Source organism: Schistocerca cancellata, chromosome 8 (assembly GCF_023864275.1).
Source record: "Schistocerca cancellata isolate TAMUIC-IGC-003103 chromosome 8, iqSchCanc2.1, whole genome shotgun sequence".
Taxonomy (NCBI): domain Eukaryota; kingdom Metazoa; phylum Arthropoda; class Insecta; order Orthoptera; family Acrididae; genus Schistocerca; species Schistocerca cancellata.
In genome coordinates, this window is record NC_064633.1 from 117,009,239 (window position 1) to 117,033,023 (window position 23,785).

The 23,785-nt window shown below is 45.0% G+C and overlaps 1 protein-coding gene and 1 non-coding gene across 2 annotated transcripts in view; one reads left to right on the plus strand and one right to left on the minus strand.

The window, feature by feature from the left end:
* LOC126094539 (semaphorin-2A-like) overlaps positions 1 to 23,785 on the plus strand; it is an 807,492-nt gene that overhangs the window by 382,480 nt on the left and 401,227 nt on the right. The gene's annotated exons all lie outside the window — the stretch shown is intronic.
* On the minus strand, positions 2,363 to 2,437 carry Trnas-cga (transfer RNA serine (anticodon CGA)). The gene has a single exon. It is a non-coding gene; the product is annotated as a tRNA-Ser (tRNA).

The following is a 23,785-nucleotide window of genomic DNA, read 5'->3' on the forward strand; positions in this document are numbered from 1 at the left end:
TGGAGACGTGTCGTCTTCAGCGATGAGAGTCGCTTCTGCCTTGGTGCCAATGATGGTCGTATGCGTGTTTGGCGCCGTGCAGGTGAGCGTCACAATCAGGACTGCATACGACCGAGGCACACAGGGCCAACACCCGGCATCATGGTGTGGGGAGCGATCTCCTACACTGGCCGTACACCACTGGTGATCGTCGAGGGGACACTGAATAGTGCACGGTACATCCAAACCGTCATCGAACCCATCGTTCTACCATTCCTAGACCGGCAAGGGAACTTGCTGTTCCAACAGGACAATGCACGTCCGCATGTATCCCGTGCCACCCAACGTGCTCTAGAAGGTGTAAGTCAACTACCCTGGCTAGTAAGATCTCCGGATCTGTCCCCCATTGAGCATGTTTGGGACTGGATGAAGCGTCGTCTCACGCGGTCTGCACGTCCAGCACGAACGCTGGTCCAACTGAGGCGCCAGGTGGAAATGGCATGGCAAGCCGTTCCACAGGACTACATCCAGCATCTCTACGATCGTCTCCATGGGAGAATAGCAGCCTGCATTGCTGCGAAAGGTGGATATACACTGTACTAGTGCCGACATTGTGCATGCTCTGTTGCCTGTGTCTATGTGCCTGTGGTTCTGTCAGTTTGATCATGTGATGTATCTGACCCCAGGAATGTGTCAATAAAGTTTCCCCTTTCTGGGACAATGAATTCACGGTGTTCTTATTTCAATTTCCAGGAGTGTATATTTCCCTTGTTACTGTGTCATATAAAAATTGGGCCTATTATTCTGCCACCACTAACTGCGCACCGCACACCTATTTTCTGATCATGGGGGGGTTCCTCATGAAGCACAACAGGTCTATCTGCGCTCCATTGTCGACAGTGTTGGGAATTAACATACCCGAGTAAATGAAACCAACCCTCATTTGAAAACACAGTGAGGTAAGAATCCATTTCACCGTCATGCACATGTTTTAAAACCCATTCGCAAAACGTAAACTTGTGCACAGGATCATGAGGTCGTTGCTGTCCTAGTGATACTTTACAGGCCCTTAGCCCAAGCAGCTTAACACCTCTTTGTACAGAGGTGCAGGATATTTATGTCTGCTGCGAAAGATGTCTAAGAGACTTTTTAGGGGAGTTTTCCAGGCGGTATGCAATGTCATCGAGGCGAGCTTCTGTGAGCACTGTACGTCGTCGTTTACGCTTCTTGTCGTGAACACTTCCCGAGCCATGAAATTTGTTCACTGCTTTGTGAACTGCTTCACGACTCGGATGTCGAACACCTGTAAAATTCTGTCCAAACAATCTCCGAACAGTACGAGCGGACTTTGCAATTCGTAAATAAACACTCGTGGAATTCAATAATTCGCTCTGTCCATTGTTGCGTTCGCAAATTTCACTTTTACAGTCGTGATGTCTGTTTCACTGGTCGAATGACACTCGATCAGCAGGCGCATCTTCCATGGCCGGCCTGTAATACCCAGGACAGGCGGTCGGAGGATAAATGGAACACCCTGCCTACCTACTAACTTTGAAGAAACCGATTTGCTCGAGGAATCTAGGAATGTACTTTACTCCCACACATATCGTTCCCGTAGGCACCACAGAGACAATATTACACTAACTACAGTGCCTACAGAAACATTTAAGCAATCATTCTTCCAACGCTCCACACGCGAATCGAACGGATTGACACCTACGTGTGAGGTACACTGGACATACCCTCTGCCATGAACTTCACTCTGGTTTGTAGAGTATACATGTCGATGTAGGTATGTGTGTGACATACTTCTGCAGATGTCTTGTTTATTCCTTAACCACGTTCCACACGAATTCCAGTATCCGTGGTTGCAGTTTCAGTGCTACTAAGCGCCCTTTGACGCAGTAGCCGCTTTCACACGACCGACATTTTGCCTCAATCGACTACTCGTGGCAAGTAAGTCTACTGCAGCGCCCATGGAATTTTATTCCTGTGCTAACAAGGGAACCTCCAAACCTGTTAATCACGGATTATGATGAGTCTTAGATATGAAACTTCGTGGCAGATTAAAACTGTGTGCCGATCCGAGACTCGAACTCGGGACCTTTGCCTTTCGTAGGCAAGTGCTCTACCAACTGAGCTACCCAAGCACGACTCACGCCCCGTCCGCATAGCTTTACTTCTGCCAGTACCTCTTGTTCGCGAAAGGAAAAGGTCCTGAGTTCGAGTCTCGGTCGGGCACACAGTTTTAATCTTCCAGGAAGTTTCATGTCAGCGCACACTCCGATGCAAAGTGAAAATTTCATTCTTGAGTCCAGAATGAGATTTTTCACTCTGCAGCGGAGTGTGCGCTGATATGAAACTTCCTGGCAGATTAAAACTGTGCGCCCGACCGAGACTCGAACTCGGGACCATTGCCTTTCGCGGGCAAGTGCTCTACCAACTGAGCTACCGAAGCACGACTCACGCCCGGTACTCACAGCTTTACTTCTGCCAGTACCTCGTCTCCTACCTTCCAAACTTTACAGAAGCTCTCCTGCGAACCATGCAGAACTAGCACTCCCGAAAGAAAGGATAAGGTTTGCAGGAGAGCTTCTTTAAAGTTTCGAAGGTAGGAGACGAGGTACTGGCAGAAGTAAAGCTGTGAGTACCGGGCGTGAGTCGTGCTTCGGTAGCTCAGTTGGTAGAGTACTTGCCCGGGAAAGGCAAAGGTCCCGAGTTCGAGTCTCGATCGGGCACACAGTTTTAATCTGCCAGGAAGTTTCATTCTGGAGTCTTAGGTGTGTTGTAAAGGGACCTATCCTGAGTACCTGGTTTGCGGCTTTTCATTCGACGGCCGCTAGATCCCTAGAAAATCGTATTTGAAGTTTTATACATACCTCCAGCAGCTGTGACGATAATAATGTTTCGACCAAGAAAGCGGAGCACAGCGGCTAAGGTTCACTGTTATCATGATGGCGGTATGGGTTTCAGGCCTGGTTCCGTACCTTTCTTCGTTTCAGTTTCGCAGTACAGAGTATCGTTAAAAAACTGAAGCAGCTGAGGGAAGATTCCATAATTTTCACCTCGATTATGGAATTAATACCGACCAATCTGGTTGCCAGTACCAATCGACGTACAATAGATCCCTTGCGGAACAAGGAGCGAAAATCGTCACCATGCAGGAAACAAGCTTTGAACAAGGTTAGTCATCCTTTCAAAGCACGATGTACTACCTAATAGCATCAGGGAAAGTATTCTATTGCGTTTTCTTATGCATACCAGGACCATCTAGGAAATTTTTATGCATTGTTAAAAAAAAGAATTGACGAGTTGATTCTAAAATTAAAAACTGTAATTGTAATCTGCACGAAATAAGGGAAGTTCCAGAAAGTGCTCTACGACAAGATTTTAACATCCGTCAAACTTCCATACGTTTGACAAGGAAAGTTTCTCTACATTTCACATACGTGGGAAGGGCGGAGTAATCGGATGCTTTATCAGCAAATCTTTGTAGGTGAAAAAAAAAGCATGCACCTGCACCGTTAAACTTATCCCACCAAATGTACTCCACTTTCCCATTCTTGTGATGTTTAGTTTTACCGGCAGGTTAAAGTTTTCTCGAAAAAGTTTAAAATTGCAGAGGACTTACAGAGAAGTAGCTTCGAGGAAAGATTTCATAAAGATGGATTCTTCAATTATATATGTATTTTGTGCACCTGCTTTCATAGGAATGATCAGTTACGCATGGTTCGCATCAAGTTGATCGAAGAAAAAGCTTCCTGAATCTCCTTGAATGTAATCGGGCTGTGTTTCCCAGTATCGCTTCTGAAAAAACAGTGTGCCTGTAAGGCACTGGCTTTCATTAAATGAGTGTTATCTCTACGAATTTGTGTTTCGGTTGCTTCTGCGACAATACCACCGGAAATTCCGATCTAGCACGGCAGGCGATACCGAGCAAGACCATTCAGTAATTTGAAGAAAGTGTGGTGTAATTATTGATTGATTAATTAAATTTCAACCGTGAAAATGGTTATTCGTGAGGAATTTTACATCAGATATACTATTTAATGACATTCTGATCGACAAAATTTAAAAAAAAAGCAAAAGAAGCAGTCTCAGGACTGGAACCCATTGCGCAACGCTCGGTTGGTGTAGAAATGATTAACCTTACGGCTATAAAATACACGCATAAAACTTAAACTCTGATTTTCTTGGCATCTAGAGGTCTTAGAATGAAAACCGCAAGCTAGGTGTCAGGACAGGTCCGTCTACAACATACCTAAGATTTTTCAAAACCTGTGATTAACCGATCTGACGCCAAAATTGCGTGTATTGTCAGAGCATTCTGTTACGCATTTTGGCGCCTATACGGCGAACGTCAAGTTATGAGGCACCATCCACTTTTAAGAGAAAATCCAAATGTTCTAACAGAAAGTAGGGGCAAGAATGACAATATAATTTACTAATGACAGAATCAGAATTCATAGTCGATGTTGTTGACAAAGGCCATCTCGTGCATTTCACGAGAAGCGAAAGAGTAAGAAAATTAACATCTAAACATTTCAAACTATCTACGTTTTTTGCTGGAGGAAATGTGTACTTACAAATCAAATAATGTTTAGAAAGCAGAAAATAGCGCATTTTTGTTTTTCTGAGACATCTATAAACAGTTTCCTCGTTAAACAGGCCTGACTTTTTCACAGTTGAAACAATTTTAACTAAAATTTTTATCCGTTAACTTACTTATTTCTGCATAGTGCAGGCTTTATCTTTGTTCTGGTATTTTTATACACAAATATCATTTCAATTTCAGATTTTTCTCCTCTCTTGTGAGAGAACACTACTAGGAAGCATATCTTCTCTTAGCAACAAATAATCCTGATTTCATAACGACCATAAAAACCGATTCAGGGATTAGTGAAGACAGAGTTGTCGTAGTGAGATTGAACATTGCAATCCCCAAACCCTCAAAAAATAAGCGAAAAATATACCTATTCAAAAAAGCAGATAAAAATTCACTTGACGCTTTCCTAAGAGACAATCTCCACTCATTTCAGATTAATAATATAAGTGTAGACCAGATGTGGCTTAAATTCAAAGAAATAATATCGGCAGCAATTGAGAGATTTATACCTAATAAATTAACAAACGACGGAGCTGATGCCCTTGGTATACAAAACGGGTTAGAACACAGTTGCATAAACAACGAAACAAACACGCCAATTTAAACAGACGCAAAATCCCCAAGATCGGCGATCTTTTACAGAATCTCGGAATTTAGCACGTACTTCAATGCGAGATGCCTATAACAGTTTTCACAACGAAACTTTGTCTCGAAACCTGGCAGCAAATCCAAAGAGACTCTGGTCGTATGTGAAATATGTTAGCGGCAAGAAACAATCAATCCCTTCTCTGCACGATAGCAATGGAGATAAAATCGAAGTCAGTGCTACCGAAGCAGAGTTACTAAACACAGCCTTCCGAAATGCCTTTACAAAAGAAGACGAAGTAAATATTCCAGGATTCGAATCGAGAACAGCTACCAACTTGAGTAACGTAGAAGTAAATATTCTCGGAGTTGTGAAGCAACTTATACCACTTAATAAAAGCAAGTCTTTTGGTCCAGACTGTATACCAATAAGGTTCCTTTCCGAGTATGCTGATGCAGTAGCTCCATACTTAACAATCATATACAACCGTTCGCTAGACGAAAGATCCGTACCCAAAGACTGGAAAGTTGCACAGATCACACCAATATTCAAGAAAGGTAGTAGGAGTAATCCACCACATTACAGGCCGATGTCGTTAACGTCTATATGAAGTAGGATTTTAAAACATATATTGTGTTTGAACACTATGAATTACCTCGAAGGAAAGGGTCTATTGACACACAGTCAACATGGGTTTAGAAAACATCGTTCCTGTGAAACACAACTAGCTCTTTATTCACATGAAGTGTTGAGTGCTGTTGACAAGGGATTTCAGATCGATTCGGTATTTCTGGATTTCCGGAAGGCTTTTGACACTGTACCACACAAGCGGCTCGTAATGAAATTGCGTGCTTATTGAATATCGTCTCAGGTATGTGACTGGATTTGTGATTTCCTGTCAGAGAGGTCACAGTTCGTAGTAATCGACGGAAAGTCATCGAGTAAAACAGAAGCGATTTCTGGCGTTCCGCAAGGTAGTGTTATGGGCCCTTTGCTGTTCCTGATCTATATAAACGATCTGAGAGACAATCTGAGCAGCCGTCTTCGGTTGTTTGCAGATGACGCTGTCGTTTGTCAACTAATAAAGTCATCAGAAAACAAAAAAACAAAAACTGCAAAACGATTTAGAAGAAATATCGGAATGGTGCGAAAAGTAGCAGTTGATCGTAAATAACAAAAAGGATGAGGTCATCCATGTGAGTGCTAAAAGGAACTCGTTAAACGTCGGTTACACGATAAATGAGTCTGATCAAAAAGCCGTAAATTCAACTGAATACCTAGGTATTACAATTACGAACAACTTATTGGAAGGAACACATTGAAAATGTTGTGGGGAAGGCTAACCAAAGACTGCGTTTTATTGGCAGGACACTTAGAAAATGTAAGAGACCTACTAAGGAGACTGCCTACACTACGCTTGTCCCTCTTTTCTTAGAATACTGCTGCGCGGTGTGGGATCCTTACCAGATAGGACTGACGACTACACAGACACCCATGCCCGAGGGAGGACAACCTCCTACAGAGAGAACCGCACGGACCGTGGCAAGGCGTCCCAGACCGCGGCTACCCCGCGCGGCCAAATCGCTCCAGGAAAACGCCAGAATGGTTCTTTAGAAAAGAGCACGACCGTTACCTTTCCCCATCCGTTCGCAATCCGAGTTTGTGCTCCTTCTTTAATGACTGCACTGTCAAAGGGACACTGAACTCTAATCTCCTTTCCTTCCTTCTTCATCTACATGATTACTCTGCAATTCACATTTAAGTGCTTGGCAGAGGGTTCATCGAACCACAATCATACTATCTCTCTACCATTCCACTCCCGAACAGCGCGCGGGAAAAACGAACACCTAAACCTTTCTGTTCGCCGGCCGCGGTGGTCTAGCGGTTACCACAGATGTTAAGTCCCATAGTGCTCAGAGCCATTTGAACCATTTTGAACCTTTCTGTTCGAGCTCTGATTTTTCTTATTTTATTTTGATGATCATTCCTACCTATGTAGGTTGGGCTCAACAAAATATTTGCGCATTCGGAAGAGAAAGTTTCTGACTGAAATTTCGTAAATAGATCTCGCCGCGACGAAAAACGTCTTTGCTTTAATGACTTCCATCCCAACTCGCGTATCATATCTGCCACACTCTCTCCCCTATTACGTGATAATACAAAACGAGTTGCCCTTTTTTGCACCCTTTCGATGTCCTCCGTCAATCCCACCTGGAAAGGATCCCACACCGCGCAGCAATATTCTAACAGAGCACGAACGAGTGTAGTGTAAGCTGTCTTTATTGGACTTGTTGCATCTTCTAAGTGTCCTGCCAATGAAACGCAACCTTTGGCTCGCCTTCCCCACAATATTATCTATGTGGTCTTTCCAACTGAAGTTGCTCGTAATTTTAACACCCAGGTACTTAGTTGAATTGACAGCCTTGAGAACTGTACTATTTGTCGAGTAATCGAATTCCAACGGATTTCTTTAGGAACTCATGTGGATCACCTCACACTTTTCGTTATTTAGCGTCAACTGCCACCTGCCTCACCATACAGCAATCTTTTCTAAATCGCTTTGCAACTGATACTGGTCTTCGGATGACCTTACTAGACGGTAAATTACAGCATAATCTGCGAATAACCTAAGAGAACTGCTCAGATTGTCACCCAGGTCATTTATATAGATCAGGAACAGCAGAGGTCCCAGGACGCTTCCCTGGGGAACACCTGATATCACTTCAGTTTTACTCGATGATTTGCCGTCTATTACTACGAACTGCGACGTTCCTGACAGGAAATTCTTTGGACGCTTTAACTCAATCACAACAGTAAATTTCTAAAGATGCAGATGTAGGTCCTTTCTGATAATCTTTCGACTTCTACTTTTATGAATAAATGGCGGTGAGATTCCGTTTGACCTTGTTCCAGGCTTTCTTCAGTGGAGCAATGTTCTCTGCCATTCGGATAGTTAACACTACCAATCCCTTTACGTTACATTTTGTCACTGTATTTTACATTGGAGACTTTGCTGGGGGTTTTGCCGAAATTCGTCCAGTTTTAAAGTGCTGCTGAAACAGTCCCTCACACGTTTTCCCCGAATTGTGCTCCACGTAACACACGACAATTAATATGTGCTGTTTAATGTGAGTATGAGTTTGCGTTACATGCAGTTGGTCGCTCACTCGAACGTAATGACACAGAAAAGTATTCGAGGCACTTAACGCAGGGGATATGTTTGTGCAGGCTCATGACAGGAGACGAGTGGCACGTCGAAGTCACGATTTATAGCATTTTCTGTAGTGGGAAGTTCTCGCCTTCATTAAAAAGGGCCAATTCCGCGTCAGTGTTATAAATATTTTCCGGGGCAATTTTATTTTGTCTAGCCTGTAGTTTTATGTGTCTGTTGCACTTTAAATCGCTCCTCAAGCGTATTCCTACATACTGAGTTGGTGCATCAGTTCGTAGCGTTTTTCCATATGTCTTAAACGCAACAGATACACGTAACAGCGACTTTAGTCGCCAATAATGCACTGTTATTCATTGTTTACAACAGTCTGCCAACGCCGGGGCAACTTCTCGGTTCCGGGACTCCAGAAATCACTTGGTTTTGAGGTGAAGAACTCGTCGAGCCATCGGAGCGTATTTTCATCCGGAAAGAAGTTCCTTGAATATTGTTCGATGGGGAGCGGAAGAGGTGAAAATCTAAGAGAGCAACATGAGGTGAATTAGGTGCCCAGGAATGAACTGCCTATCCAACTCGTATGAAGTGTTTTTTTGTCAGTCTAGCAGAATGCGGCGGGCATTACCGGGGAGTTGTGTCACTTCACGCAGCCTTCATCGTCGTTGTTCTCGGATCGCATCTGCAAGACGCGTCAGTTGTTGACAGTACATGTCAGTGGTGATGTTTACACATCGGGGAAGTAATTCGTAGTACGCCACACTGTCGCCGTTCTACGACGTTCATAACTTAATGTTTTGTGGATGCGCGCAGGTCTTCGTATGGGGAATTGCTGCTTTGTTTGCGCTCAGCCATTCCTTTCTTTTCATTGTGTCAGCATAAAAGCACGCTTTCCCGTCTCCAGTTGCGGTACAGCATAGGAATGGCCAGCCTTGTTCACGAGCCAATTGGTGACGAGCATGCGGAGACGCACACATGTAGCAACCTGCTGATTTTTGTTATTTTGGCTTAGAGCTTGCGGTACCATACATACTAATTTTGAACCTTCCCCACTGCATGGAAAACTGTCACACTACGGCGGAACTATCACAGTTCATCACATTTGCCGGTTCTCGAGTACACGGACGGAGATCATTATCGATTGATGCGTTTAAACGATCTTCAACTGACCACGGACGTCTTCCTGAACGTGAAGAGTCATTAATTTCAAAACGATCCACTTTAAAACAAGAAAACACTTCTCTTGCCGTGATCTATCCGTTTCCACTGAACTAAAACAGAAGAACATGTTGTAAATGTACCGATTCATCCACTTGCCACTCAATTTTGTAGTGTGCACAGCTCCACGCATTGTTTCCAGATGTCAAAATTACAATACGTGTAAACTCAGAGAGCAACAGTGAACTATAACTGAAAACTGATAATCCATAAATGAAACAATAGCAGCCTGAATACCAACATGCAAAACAAAAACGCTACGAACTTGTACACCAAACTAATATTTATCGGCTGTGACTGTTTCCATTGTCGGATATGCAGTCGTATAATAAGACAATACTGGGCCTTCCTGGTGTTTCTACATAAAACATTACATTTATCTATGTTGCTGAACCAACCGTCCACTGAGAGATTTACACCCGTGTAAACAAGCAATACTGTGACTTTCTGCACATTTCTGTACAAAACTTTACAATTGTATATGAATTTTCGGATGTTGCGACTTTTCTATGAAAAGTAACACCATGTGCGACCAGTCTCACGGAGTTATTGGCGTTGTTCACCAGCTCATTTATATATACCATAAACAATAACAACCCCTTAGTACTCTGCAGATATACATTCACAGCTGCTGTCACAGCTGACAGTTCCTCCGATTTGATATACAGGGTGTTTCAGTTAGAGCGTGCAAAAATGCAACACGCATAGAGAATGCTCCACTGAACAAATTGAGCTAGGGAACGTCGGATCGGAAAAGCCAGCTGAAGGAGATATGGAGGTGAACTTGTCTACCGCTTTGTCTAGCATTGCTGTTTTCCAGTTTATTTAAAATTAACAAGCATTCAAGTTTACACGTACTTTGCTGTTTATTTCCGTATAATTCTTATTTCCCGCAAGGAAACAAGGAGGACGAGCCTGATTATTAGGAAGTCATGATGCAGGATTTGTTTACTTTCTTGTCCGAAAGCCGGCCGAAGTGGCTGTGCGGTTAAAGGCGCTGCAGTCTGGAACCGCAAGACCGCTACGGTCGCAGGTTCGAATCCTGCCTCGGGCATAGATGTTTGTGATGTCCTTAGGTTAGTTAGGTTTAACTAGTTCTACGTTCGTGGGGACTAATGACCTCAGAAGTTGAGTCCCATAGTGCTCAGAGCCATTTGAACTATTTCTTGTCCGAAAGGTGGCTCTGTTGCATCGTATTTACGTCCCTGTCAGGGGATGTGGGTAGTCATATCATTCGCTCAAATTGTCCTGGATGTTCTTCAAATCAATCGCGAACAATTGTGGCCCGGTGACGTTGTTTGGGAATATGAAGTCCACGCAAATGGTTTCCAAGTAGCGGAAAATACCCATTTCCAGTGAATGATCGGTTCAGGTAGACGAGACAACCCTGGCCATTGCAAACACATCCCACACCATTAAGGAGCTACCACCAGCTTACAGGGTGCCTTGTAAACAACTTGGGACCATGGCTTCTCGGGGTCTGCGCCACAGTAGGATCCTCCCAACTGAAATCGGGACTGACCTGACCAGGCCACAGATTTCCCGTCGTCTAAGGTCGAACCGATATGGTCACGAGCCCAGGAGAGTCGCTGCAGGTGAAGTTGCTGCTGTTAGCAAAGGCACTCGCATCGGTCATCTGGTGCCAAAACGGATACGTTCGTCGTACGTCACACATATATTCCTGTGGCTATTTGACGCAGTTTTGCTTGTCTGTTAGCACTGACAACTCTACATAAAAGCCATTGCTGCTGGTCGTAAAGTGAAGGCCGTCGGCCAGTGCGTCGTCCGTGGTAAGAGGTAGTGCCAGAATTTTTGTGTACTCGTCACACTCTTGACACTGGATCTCGGAATATTGAATTCCCTAACAATTTCCCAAATGGAATGTCCCTTGCGTATAGCTCCAACTACCATTCTGGGTCCAGACGTTTTCATTCGAATCACCTGATTAAAAATGACAGCACTGACAGTGCACTGCCCTTTTATACCTCGTGTACGTGATACTACCGCCATCTTTGTATATGCATTTCACAATCCCATGACTTTTGTCACTTCAGTGTAAACTACAGCAGTTATACAGACATGAATAGACTTTTGTAGGCCAGACTGACGTGGAGAGCTGCAACCCGGCAGATTAGCCGAGAGCGCTAATGCGCTGCTTCCTGGACTCGGGTAGGCGCGCCGGCACCGGATCGAATCCGCCAGGCGGATTACCGACGTGGACCGGTGTGTCGGCGAGTCTGGACGTAGTTTTTAGGCGGTTTTCCACATCCCGCTAGGTGAATACCGGGCTGGTCCCCACATCCCACTTCAGTTACACGACACGCAGACATTTGTAATATTTCCTCACTCTTTCATAGTTTACACTAGAAGCAAACAGCTGGGGTACACTGATTCCATCCCGGGGGGTATGGGGTGGCGGCAGGAAGGGCATCCGACCACCCCTTTAAATTAACCTTGCCAAATCCTTTGTAACGACGCAGACTGCGAGCATTGCGGGACAAAGGCACGCCGGCCGGAGTGGCCGAACGGTTCTAGGCGCTACAGTCTGGAACCACGCGACCGCTACGGTCGCAGGTTCGAATCCTGCCTCGGGCATGGATGTGTGTGATATCCTTAGGTTAGTTAGGTTTAAGTAGTTCTAAGTTCTAGGGGACTGATGACCTCAGAAGTTAAATCCCATAGTGCTCAGAGCCATTTGACAAAGGCACAAGTGAAAGGAAGAAAGAAGAAAGAAAGGCTGACGCGGAGAGCTGCATCAAAGCAATCTTCGGAAACGGAGACCATTGCAAGTTGTGAGTTTGATAAAAAAATTAACATTTTTCTGCTGCATTAAGATGAGGTAGTCATATAGTAGAGAAAGTTTTGAATTAACCATTGGTTGTTTGAAGTGAGGAGCCTTCAAAGATGTAGTCACTTGCTGTCACGTGCCAAAGTCATCTTGAGTGACGTCGGTGGCCTGAGCCCTGTGGCGCCTCCGCTAGACGCATGGGCTGCGGCGGCGGGCTGTGCTGATTTATTGGCCGGCCGCGCGGAGGAAATTTAGGCCTTGTTGAGCCGGCGCGGACGGAATAAATTGGTCCGACCGGGCGCGTGTGTGCACCGCGGTGTTAATACGCCTCCCTGCCCGCCTGCTATGGCCACGTCACTCGCCGCCGGGCTTAACAATGGCCTCCAGGGCTGCCTGTCTTGTTTCCAGTCAACGGGCTGGCTACAAGTTCGTTCGAGGTGTTCTTTCTGGAAAAAAGATTCAGCTGTTTCAACACTGCCTGAACAAAATTATTACACCTGGAAATATGGCATTAATTTTGATCCGATGACGGCATATGCCACCTGGGGAACACAAGATATAATGGGTTTAAGCGTCGTCCGCCAGCAGACTGCATAGTGGCATAGCCACCACAGCGTCACCTATGTCTAACCTTTAATAGGGAATGCTCACAACCAGATGGCTGAATGTGGTGCAAACGTGCGAAGCAAGCAGGCAACCTCGTGCTTCCTGTAGACAACCGAGTTTGAAAGGGGTCAGATTGTGGCCTTACGAGTGGCGGCATCGTTCTTTCGAGGAATTGCCACACAAGTTTGACGTGCTGCGTCAGTTGCCCAACGATGCTGGTATGACTGGTTACGTGAACATTTTCACATCTGTAGGCGAGTTCTGGACGTCCACGCATCACATACGCACGCCAGGATGACCCCATTGTAAGGAAAGCAGTGGCACATGTTACAGCTAGCACAGCACAGATAAGAGGGCTTGGGAGCCCAGACGTGTCAACACGAACCGTTGTGAACCTGTTACTAGCTATGCGACTACGCACAGTTGTAGCACGTCTTGCACTCACGCCACAGCATCGACGTCCACTGCTCGGTTGCTGACGTCAGGCACTTGGATTGGCCCGCCGTGGTCTTCAGCGATGTAAGCAGATTCTGCCTACTCGCAAGTGATGTTTCAAACGACTTAAGGAAAAACGCTAAGAACTTATGCACCAACTAAGCAAAATGGTTCAAATGGCTCTGAGCACTATGGGACTTAACTTCTGAGGTCATCAGTCCCGTAGAACTTAGAACTACTTAAACCTAACTAACCTAAGGACATCACACACATCCATGCCCGAAGCAGTATTCGAAGCTGCGACCGTAGCGGTCGCGCGGTTCCAGACTGTAGTGCCTAGAACCGCTCGGCCAACCTAAGTGCGCCTGCAAGACAGTTGCTGTCATAAAATGCGCGTGGTGCTGCGAAAATTTGTGCTTCGGTTGTTTTTATGATACCACCCACAACATTGTTCTGGCATATCAAGCGTTGTGGACGATGAAAAAAAAGATTTTGTAATATTGTATGACAGAAGGAATTAATAACTGAATATAACTGTATAATGTCGCACACCTTGCACTGTTTGTTGATATTATTTGAAATAAAATAGAAAAATTTGGTCGATTTTGAAAAAAAAGTACACGACCAGGTTTCGAACAAGGTACCTACTGGGAGGTAGCAGCGAACCTTTACCGCTGCGCTACGCCGTCTTTTTCGGGAAATATGTAATGTTACGGGTTTACAAAGCACGCAATGAACTTCAAAATCATTTTCCTTAAAAACCGTCGCTAAAAAACCGGATAGCCAGGTACTAAAGGTAAGTGCCTCTACAACATACACTCCTGGAAATTGAAATAAGAACACCGTGAATTCATTGTCCCAGGAAGGGGAAACTTTATTGACACATTCCTAGGGTCAGATACATCACATGATCACACTGACAGAACCACAGGCACATAGACACAGGCAACAGAGCATGCACAATGTCGGCACTAGTACAGTGTATATCCACCTTTCGCAGCAATGCAGGCTGCTATTCTCCCATGGAGACGATCGTAGAGATGCTGGATGTAGTCCTGTGGAACGGCTTGCCATGCCATTTCCACCTGGCGCCTCAGTTGGACCAGCGTTCGTGCTGGACGTGCAGACCGCGTGAGACGACGCTTCATCCAGTCCCAAACATGCTCAATGGGGGACAGATCCGGAGATCTTGCTGGCCAGGGTAGTTGACTTACACCTTCTAGAGCACGTTGGGTGGCACGGGATACATGCGGACGTGCATTATCCTGTTGGAACAGCAAGTTCCCTTGCCGGTCTAGGAATGGTAGAACGATGGGTTCGATGACGGTTTGGATGTACCGTGCACTATTCAGTGTCCCCTCGACGATCACCAGTGGTGTGCGGCCAGTGTAGGAGATCGCTCCCCACACCATGATGCCGGGTGTTGGCCCTGTGTGCCTCGGTCGTATGCAGTCCTGATTGTGGCGCTCACCTGCACGGCGCCAAACACGCATACGACCATCATTGGCACCAAGGCAGAAGCGACTCTCATCGCTGAAGACGACACGTCTCCATTCGTCCCTCCATTCACGCCTGTCGCGACACCACTGGAGGCGGGCTGCACGATGTTGGGGCGTGAGCGGAAGACGGCCTAACGGTGTGCGGGACCGTAGCCCAGCTTCATGGAGACGTAGAATGAAGGCTTTCACGACCGGTTGACATGGCTGTTTATATACTTTCCGGGATGTGAGGTCGTGGTCCAAGAACTTTTCTGCTCCTTACGTTTCGTCCAGGACTGCGCTGGACTTCCTCAGAGGCGCTGCTCCGCTGAGTCGGCATGCTACCAGTGTTAAAGACTGCGATGGAGCTCCGTATGCCACGGCAAACTGGCTGACACTGACGGCGGCGGTGCACAAATGCTGCGCAGCCAGCGCCATTCGACGGCCAACGCCGCGGTTCCTGGTGTGTCCGCTGTGCCGTGCGTGTGATCATTGCTTGTACAGCCCTCTCGCAGTGTCCGGAGCAAGTATGGTGGGTCTGACACACCGGTGTCAATGTGTTCTTTTTTCCATTTCCAGGAGTGTATTTGAAGCGCATCAAAATCCGTGATTTACAGTATGGAGGGTCCCCTCTTAAGGCGCACTGGCCCCAACCCTGGTCTTATGGTCTGGGGTGCCATAAACTACAACTTTTAGTCCCTTAGGTGTTTCTGGAAGGGACGCTAATCAGCGCTCGGTACGTGCAGAAGGTTGTTAGACCTATTATTTTACCATTTTTGCAACACTAATGGGATGTGTCGCTTCAACAGGATAATGCTCGCGCACACATTCCTGTGAAACTCAACGTGCTCCACATGACGTGCAACAACTTCACTGGCCAACACTATCTCCAGACTTGTTTACAGACGAGCACGTGTGGATCATGATGGGGCAAGAAGAAACTCGTGGGTCTCGTCAACCAACAACACTTACAGAAGTTGTAAGTGGGCTGCTTCTATGTTGGCAGTGCTGTGTAGCGCTTTGCATTGGATCTCTGACTGTGCTTGCTTTGCAAGAGACTCTGTGGCTGGGTGGACTCGTTGGAAGGTAATCGCCAGTAGTATTGGGCATTTGAAAGTTAGTCGCCGGCAGTGATGGAAGTACTGTTGGGCGGTTGGAGGTGAACAGCCAGCAGTGGTGGATGTTAAATGTGAGAAGTTAGCATTGATGGAGGGTAGAGGTCTGAAGTGTTAGCGTAGGCTATCGATCTGGAAGCATCCTACTTAGAGATTGAAAATTATTCATGATTATAGATCTTTGTACTAGATATCAATGACGATTTATATTCGTGTTTGAACTGGATGTCACATTATTAAGGTAAAAAATACATTATTTGGGTTGCAATAAAATCCTTACTTTGCTAACCACATATATATTAGTAGTTAGTGGCTTTAGTAGTTATAATCTTTTATTTAGCTGGCAGTACTGACGCTCGCTGTATTGCAGTAATTCCCGTAATGAAGATTTTTCTGAGGTAAGTGCTTAGTGAAATGTATAGGTTATTGTCAGGATTGCTTCTTACTCCGAGCCAACCTTTTGTATTAATTACTTGAAGTCAGGTTGTAATTTTTTTGAGCAGTCAGATTACGTTACGCTAGAATATTGTGGGTCAGTGCTGATAAGAAAAAGTAAAGAGAAAGTGGGCTCAGTTCGTTCAGTTTTACTCAACTGTTTCAGAATCAAATAACGTAGAAGTTTCATCTTCTCAGTCATTCAGCAATTTAAGAACAGTGTCACACATTTAAATAAAGAAGTTTCAAACTACGTGACAGGTCGAGCAGGCGTGGCATAATGTATCCCAAGACAGTATTCGCCATCTGTGCGGTCGATTGGATGCCAGAGTCAGCGACTGAATTACCGCCCGTGGGGGCTAAACCACGCACTGATATGGGCGTTTCAGCATGGTTCGATTCCTGGTGCCTCAGAACCATTTGTGCTGTTGATCTGTAAGTCTGTTTCATGTACTACATGCACTGTTGCGACAATAAATCTCGAGTAAACTGGAAACCTCTAAAAGAGTGAACTAACTTTTTACAGCAGTGTTATTCTAACTTCGTCATCACATCCTTAAATTCACAGTCCAACGTACAAGATTTCATAAGCCTTTTGAATCAAATCTGGGCTTACTGTATAAGTGGTGGACAATATACGCCGTGTCTCAATGTGATCATTACAAATTTGGTGACGTGTATTTCTGAAACTGGGATAGGTAGAAAGGTGTGGTTTGCGGCATAATGGTCACACACACCTAGTATTTTTTATTTTGTTTTTTAAAGTCAGTCTTTGTCAAATGAGCACTATAGGACTTAATTTCTGAGGTCATCAGTCCCCTAGAACTTAGAACTACTTAAACCTAAGTAACCTAAGAACATCACACACATCCATGCCCGAGGCAGGATTCGAACCTGCGACCGTAGCAGTCACGCGGTTCTGGACTGAAGCGCCTAGAACCGCTCGGCCACCGCGGCCGGCTTAGTCTTTGTCACATATGTCCCCATACCGAAGTTGATGGCACAGTGTGCGGAATGGTGATGGAGAACAAACGTGACTTCTAGGTCCAGCGGAACCTCCAGACTTGTTACAGAAGCATACCTGCGCTACATGTGACCACAGACAGTGGTACACGAGGTTCAACGAATCAGGAAGTGTCGTGGAGAGGACGAGTTCTGGACGCAGAACACGCGTGATGCAGCTGTGCAGTAGATGCAACAGACGTATGTCTGGAGTCCAATCAAGTCAATGCCTCAAGCGTTTCGATAGCTACGACGGACCACGGCGCACACGGATGCGATTGAAGCTTCACGCCTACAAGGTGCAGCTGGTGCATGAGACTGAACGTGACGACAGTCCACAGCGCAAAGCATTTGCAATTCTAATTTTGAATCGCATCGAAGACTGAAGAATCCGGGAAGGTAAACCGAAAAAGTGTGACGATGTGAGGCTCTGAGAATCCCCACTGTAGCACTGAAATTGTGCGCACAGTCCAAAGGTAAACGTGTGGTGTGGTCTGCTTCAAGACCTTGTGGTGCGACAGTTTTTCTTTGCTGAAGCCTCGGTAACTTCGAGCCGGCCGTTGTGGCAGAGCGGTTCTAGGCGCTTCAGCCCGGAACCGCGCTGCTGCTACAGTCGCAGGTTCGAATCCTTCCTCGGGCATGGATGTGTGTGATGTCCTTAGGTTAGTTAGGTTTAAGTAGTTCTACGTCTAGGGGACTGATGACCTCAGATATTATGTCCCATAGCGCTTAGAGCCATTTGAACCATTTTTGAAGTAACTTCGACTGTTTATCTCGACCTGTTGGAACAGTTTGAATTTCCACAGTCCGAAGAACTGCAACCTGACATCATGCTAGAGTAGTGTGGTGCCCTGCCCCTCCTCACCGACCGCTAGGAAGGTTTTGGACGACACTTTTCCAGGTCACACAACTGGCAAAATAGGACCCATTTCCTGGTCCTCAAGGTCTCCGGACGTAGCTCCATTTGATTTTTTTTCTTTGTGGCTTTGTGAAGTGTGCTGTGTGTTAGACCCAGGTGCACGACCTGCAGGAACTACGTGCTCGCATCAGGACAGCAACTGCGCAGGTTAACAAGGACATGCTAGGCCAGACGTGGGAAGAGCTGGAATATCGCTTAGGTATCCTGCGTGCTACTAATTTCTCACGCACTGAATTACCTTAATTGGCTACTAAAATTTCAGCTGCCTGCCGCCCACCTCACTGTTCTACTTATCCCCACTTCCGAAATATGCGTGATCATAGTTGTAAATATAATTTTGCAGCACACAGTAAAACTGGCTTGAAAATATTTCATGCCTTTTAAGGTAGGCAACCAGAGTTACATTATACGCTCTGATTATAAAGAACGAGCTGATTTTGAACGGTAATGAATTACGAAACATGGGACGTGCCGGAAAGGAAATGTGCGTTGTTTGATTGGGCGTGGCCTAGAGTTTCAGTAAATCACCGTTAGCTGTCGGTCAGTGCGTCTTCTCAGTTCCCAGCCAGTCAGAAGTAAGATGCTGTCCGCTGAACATAAGGCGTTTTGTATGGCGCAGTTTTCAAATAAAGAAACAGTGATTACGATCCGGCGTGCTTCTCGTCGTCGTTTTGCCACTGATCTGTATGCACCACAAACATTCTTCGTTGGTATCGCCAGTCTGAAGAGACAGGGTGCTTGTGCAAAGGCAAGAATCCATGTCAATCTCGCAGTCCTGATGGCATGCTGGAAAGAATCCGGCAAACGTTCGAGCGGAGTCTACGAAAGTCTGGCAATGCCTCATACAACTATCTGGCGAGTGTTAAGGCGTGCAAGCTCTTCGCGTTAAAGATAGTAAGAAACGGGTTGACTTCAGCAATGCTCTGCTAGAGGACATGGAAGACGATATATTTTACCAAGATTAATTTTGAATGACGAAACAAAATTTCGTATTAACTGTAAAGTAACGTGCACATATGGGGACTCCAGAACCCTCATGGCATTACTAAGCGCGAAAGAGTCGCTTGAAGTGACCTTTTTTCTGTCAGTTCTCGTGAAAAAGTGTATAGTCCCTTCCCTTTGAGGAAAACACATTGACTAGAAAGAGCTGTCTTCAAATGCCGCAGAGCTTTTTTTTTCACAACTTCAGGAGCACTCCGATGACTTCATTTTCTTATAGGATGCAGCTCCACCACACTGGCACAACAACGTAAGTTAGTTTCTCAATGACACTCTGCCTCAACGCTGGATAGGGCGCATGGGAGCCCGAGACACTGCCCCGCATTCTCGGCCTTCAGGATTGCCAGGCATGACTCCACGCATTTTTTTCTTGTGGGATATGCGAAGAAAAGTGTATTCGTCTCCCTTTTACCTCATAACGTAGCAGAAATGAAGAATGGAGTAACAAACGTTGTAACTTTGACCAAGGTAGATACAGAGTGTAAAGTTTATGACCAATTTAGCTATCTTGTAGATGTTGTTCGTGTTGCTGCTTGTGGACACACAGAGGATTTGTAATAGTTCAGCTAGAATTTTAAGATTCTGTCAGTATTTTCCAATGTGTCCCGTGTTTGTCGTATGTTTTTATCAATAAGTATGGAGATATAAATTATCGTGATTCATTTTTAAACACCTTTTGTTTACCAGACAAGTTTTATTTTGCTCACCCGGTAGAATCCTCAGCAGAGTCGTTGGGATCAGGAATGGACAGTCAGAAATGGGCATTTCAGGAGGTATGACGTTTCAGGAGAGCAATACGTGTGAACTGCTACTTTTTCATAACCAAGATTGATTTTCATAATCCTACCTCGAAAAATAATACCCAACTGTGTGTGATCTCTCCAGCACGAAATATACTTCCGTTTGCAGTTAATGACTGAATATGGCGCATTACCTTTACAAGAGATTGCAAACATGTATTTAATTAGGGATGTGAAGAGGGAAACACGTTCGTCTTCGAGCAGACATGTTCCACAATCGCGAATTCGAGCGCCGTACGTAAGTAAGTCACTAGCCGACTCTGTCTCCTAGCGAGGAGTATGTTTCCGAGGAACTGTAAGGTATATCTTAGAAGGAAGCTCAAGATTGGACTGGTATCGCCCAATGAGAACGTTGGTGCGAAAATTTCAATTTGGGACGATTCGTACAGCTGTGTACAAAACACCCTTGCTCCTGGAAGCTCGTGGAATGGACGTAATTAAGATGCTTCTGTTGTGCTTTCGCGATGGGCGCGTTCAATCGACACCTATCGGGAATACGGTGAGACCGTAGCAACGTGTATTCGGGTTGTATCTTCGTGGTTGGAATCTGCGCGTGAAGGTTATGCAGAATTGTCTTCCTTTTGCAGTTTGCTTCGAACTTTCCGTGGGGAGCGTGATGTCTTTGTAACACTTGGTTATCAGTACTATTTCAGTCCCTGAATTTAAGTGACATACTGTTTTTTCCCACTCGTCAGATCATGTTTCAGAAGATCGTAATATTATTTTGAATTTTCATTGTGCTGATATGTCCGGCGGTGACACTGGACTACAGACGACCTGATCCTCCAAAGATAGAAGATTTCTCTGAAGTGACAGAGGCAGCCCTTCAAATTATTGAAAATTTAGATATTAATTTGTAGATATGGTATCCTAGTTCTGTTTATTTTGCGAAATTGTGCAATTCATTGTAAGTAGCCAGTTTGTATGCAGGCAGCGCTATAGACTGTGTTAATATCGCTGACAGCCCTCTGCGCCGTCGGCAAGAGATTCCGTGGTTGGACGGACTTGCTAGTTAGCGAGTGGATAGGGAAGTGTATAGACATGATATTCTTAGTGGTGGCTCTGTGTTAGTAGGACATGCATTGTAAAGTGAGATGAAATTATGTGTTTATAAGAAAATACGCAAGAAAATGTATGATGATGTAGGTTTGATTGCTAATGTTTGGGCAGTGAGATTATTGACAACTATATAATTTTTGGAACTGGATATCACATGAATAAGGTAAAATTTTCTAAATATATTGTTTGCCCTTCAACAAAATCTTTCTTTTTGCTAATCATATGCCTCCTAGTAGTTGGAGTCTACAGTAGGGAGAATCTTTTTATTTAGCTGGCTGTTGTTGGTACTTGCTGTAATCGCTGTAGTTTGCGTTATGAAGATTTTCTGTGCGGTAAGTCACCTGTGAGAAAGAATGGGGTTTCCACTATCGGGATTAGTGAATAAAATGAGTTTAGGCAGTTAACACAGTTGGAGGTAGATTCATTTTTCTTTAGTTCCATATTTTTTGGTTTTGTGTTATTGTTAGGATTTCTTGCAGTTCAGGGCCATTCTTTTGTGTTAATTATTGGAAGTTACGTTGTCAATATATAGCAGTCAGATTGCGTTGGGCTTTTATATTGTGGGTAATAAATGGATAGGTTAAGTTTTAGTTGTCTTCGTCAGGGAAAATTCTGTAGGTCACTGTTTAAAAAAGATATGTAATTAAAGAGTGTGCTTCATCATGTACGAGGGTGAGTCAAATGAAAACCTTAAATATTTTTTTTAATATTATTTATTGTGCAGAAGTGGTACAAAGCTGTATCACTTTTAAACATAATCTCCCCCACGCTCAATGCAGGTCCTCCAGCGCTTACAAAGTGCATAAATTCCTTAAGAAAAAAGTTCTTTTGGTAGTCCTCGCAACCACTCATGCACCGTGTGGTGTACTTCTTCATCTGAACGGAACTTCTTTCTTCTTTCCTCCCATCGCGTCTTTGAATGGTCCAAACATATGGGAATCACTTGGGGCAAGGACTGGTGAGGATGGTGGATGAGGAAGACACTCAAAATGCACGTATGTGATTGTTGCAACTGTTGTATGGGCAGTGTGGGACCTTGCATTGTCATGTTGCAAAAGGACGCCTGCTGACAGCAGTCCACGTCACTTTGATTTGATTGCAGGCCGCAGATGACTTTTTAGGAGATCTGTGTATGATGCACTGGTGACAGTGGTCCCTCTAGGCATGTAATGCACCAAAATGACGCCTTTTTCGTCCCAAAAGAGAGTCAGCATAACCTTCCCTGCTGATGGTTCTGTTCGAAACTTCTTTGGTTTTGGTGACGAGGAATGTCGCCATTCCTTGCCCGCTCTCTTCGTTTCCGGTTGGTGGAAGTGAAACCAGGTTTCGTCCCCAGTAACGATTCTTGCAAGGAACCCATCACCTTCTCGTTCAAAGAGCCGAAGAAGTTCTTCACATGCATCAACACGTCGTTCTGTCATTTCAGGAGTCAGCTGCCGTGTCATCCATCTTGCAGACACTTTGTGAAACTGGAACACATCACGCACAATGTGGTGTGCTGACCGATGACTAACCTGTAAACATGCTGCAATGTCATTCAGTGTCACTCGGCGGATTTCCTTCACTATGGCTTCAACTGCTGCAATTTTCTGTGAGTCACAAGTCGTCGTGTCTAACCTGGACGAGGAGCATCTTCCACTGAAGTCACACCATTTGCGAACTTCCTACTCCATTCGTAGACTTGCTGTTGTGACAAACATGCATCACTGTACTGAACGTTCATTCGTCGATGAATTTCAATAGGTTTCACACCTTCACTACTCAAAAACCGAATAACAGAACGCTGTTCTTCCCTGGTTCAAGTCGCAAGTAGGACGGCCATCTTTATACTGAAACTGCGACGGTATGTGTGCATCTTCACTATGCTGCCACCTACATGCCATTCTGCACGCTGTTTGTACACGCTTACCAACTTACAGGATAACGGCGCGAAATGTCGATTTGTTATTACAAATTTAAGGTTTTCATTTGACTCACCCTCGTATGTTAGTTTGTAATTGTCATAAACGGAATAAATAAACTGGCATCCTGCTTCCTCGTGATTGCCTCTTCTTAGACAGTGATTGTGTTGCCGTTTTTCAACATGACAATGCGAGCTCTCACGTGACAAGTGTCTCTATGTATGAACTGTATGTGTGATGCTGAGGCACTCCTGTGGCTAGCGAATTCGCGAGATCTGATCCCTGATAGAACGTGTGTGGGACCACCTCGTATGTCAACTCCGCCCCAGTGCCAGTGTCCCGCCTATCGTGGACTAATTACAACAGTTACGAACCAGATTGCGTGACGAGGGGGCACAACTTCTTCGTGACACCCTCCCCAACTGAAACCAGAGGAGATGAAGAATACTGATAACTGTGATCATATTGCAAATTTATTTCTAAATTTGACTCGATTCTGTAATCACTGGAACACCACCACATACACTGTCGTCCCGAGGAGATTCATTTCGTTTAAGGGGCTCCGGAACGCCCTATACTTGCAATGTTAAAATAACGCTTATAAATTACATCTTTCCTAACAAAGTATTTGTGGTAGGAAGTTGAACTGTTTACAGATTATTTATTGGAACATGGGGTACAACGTAACAGAGGGAT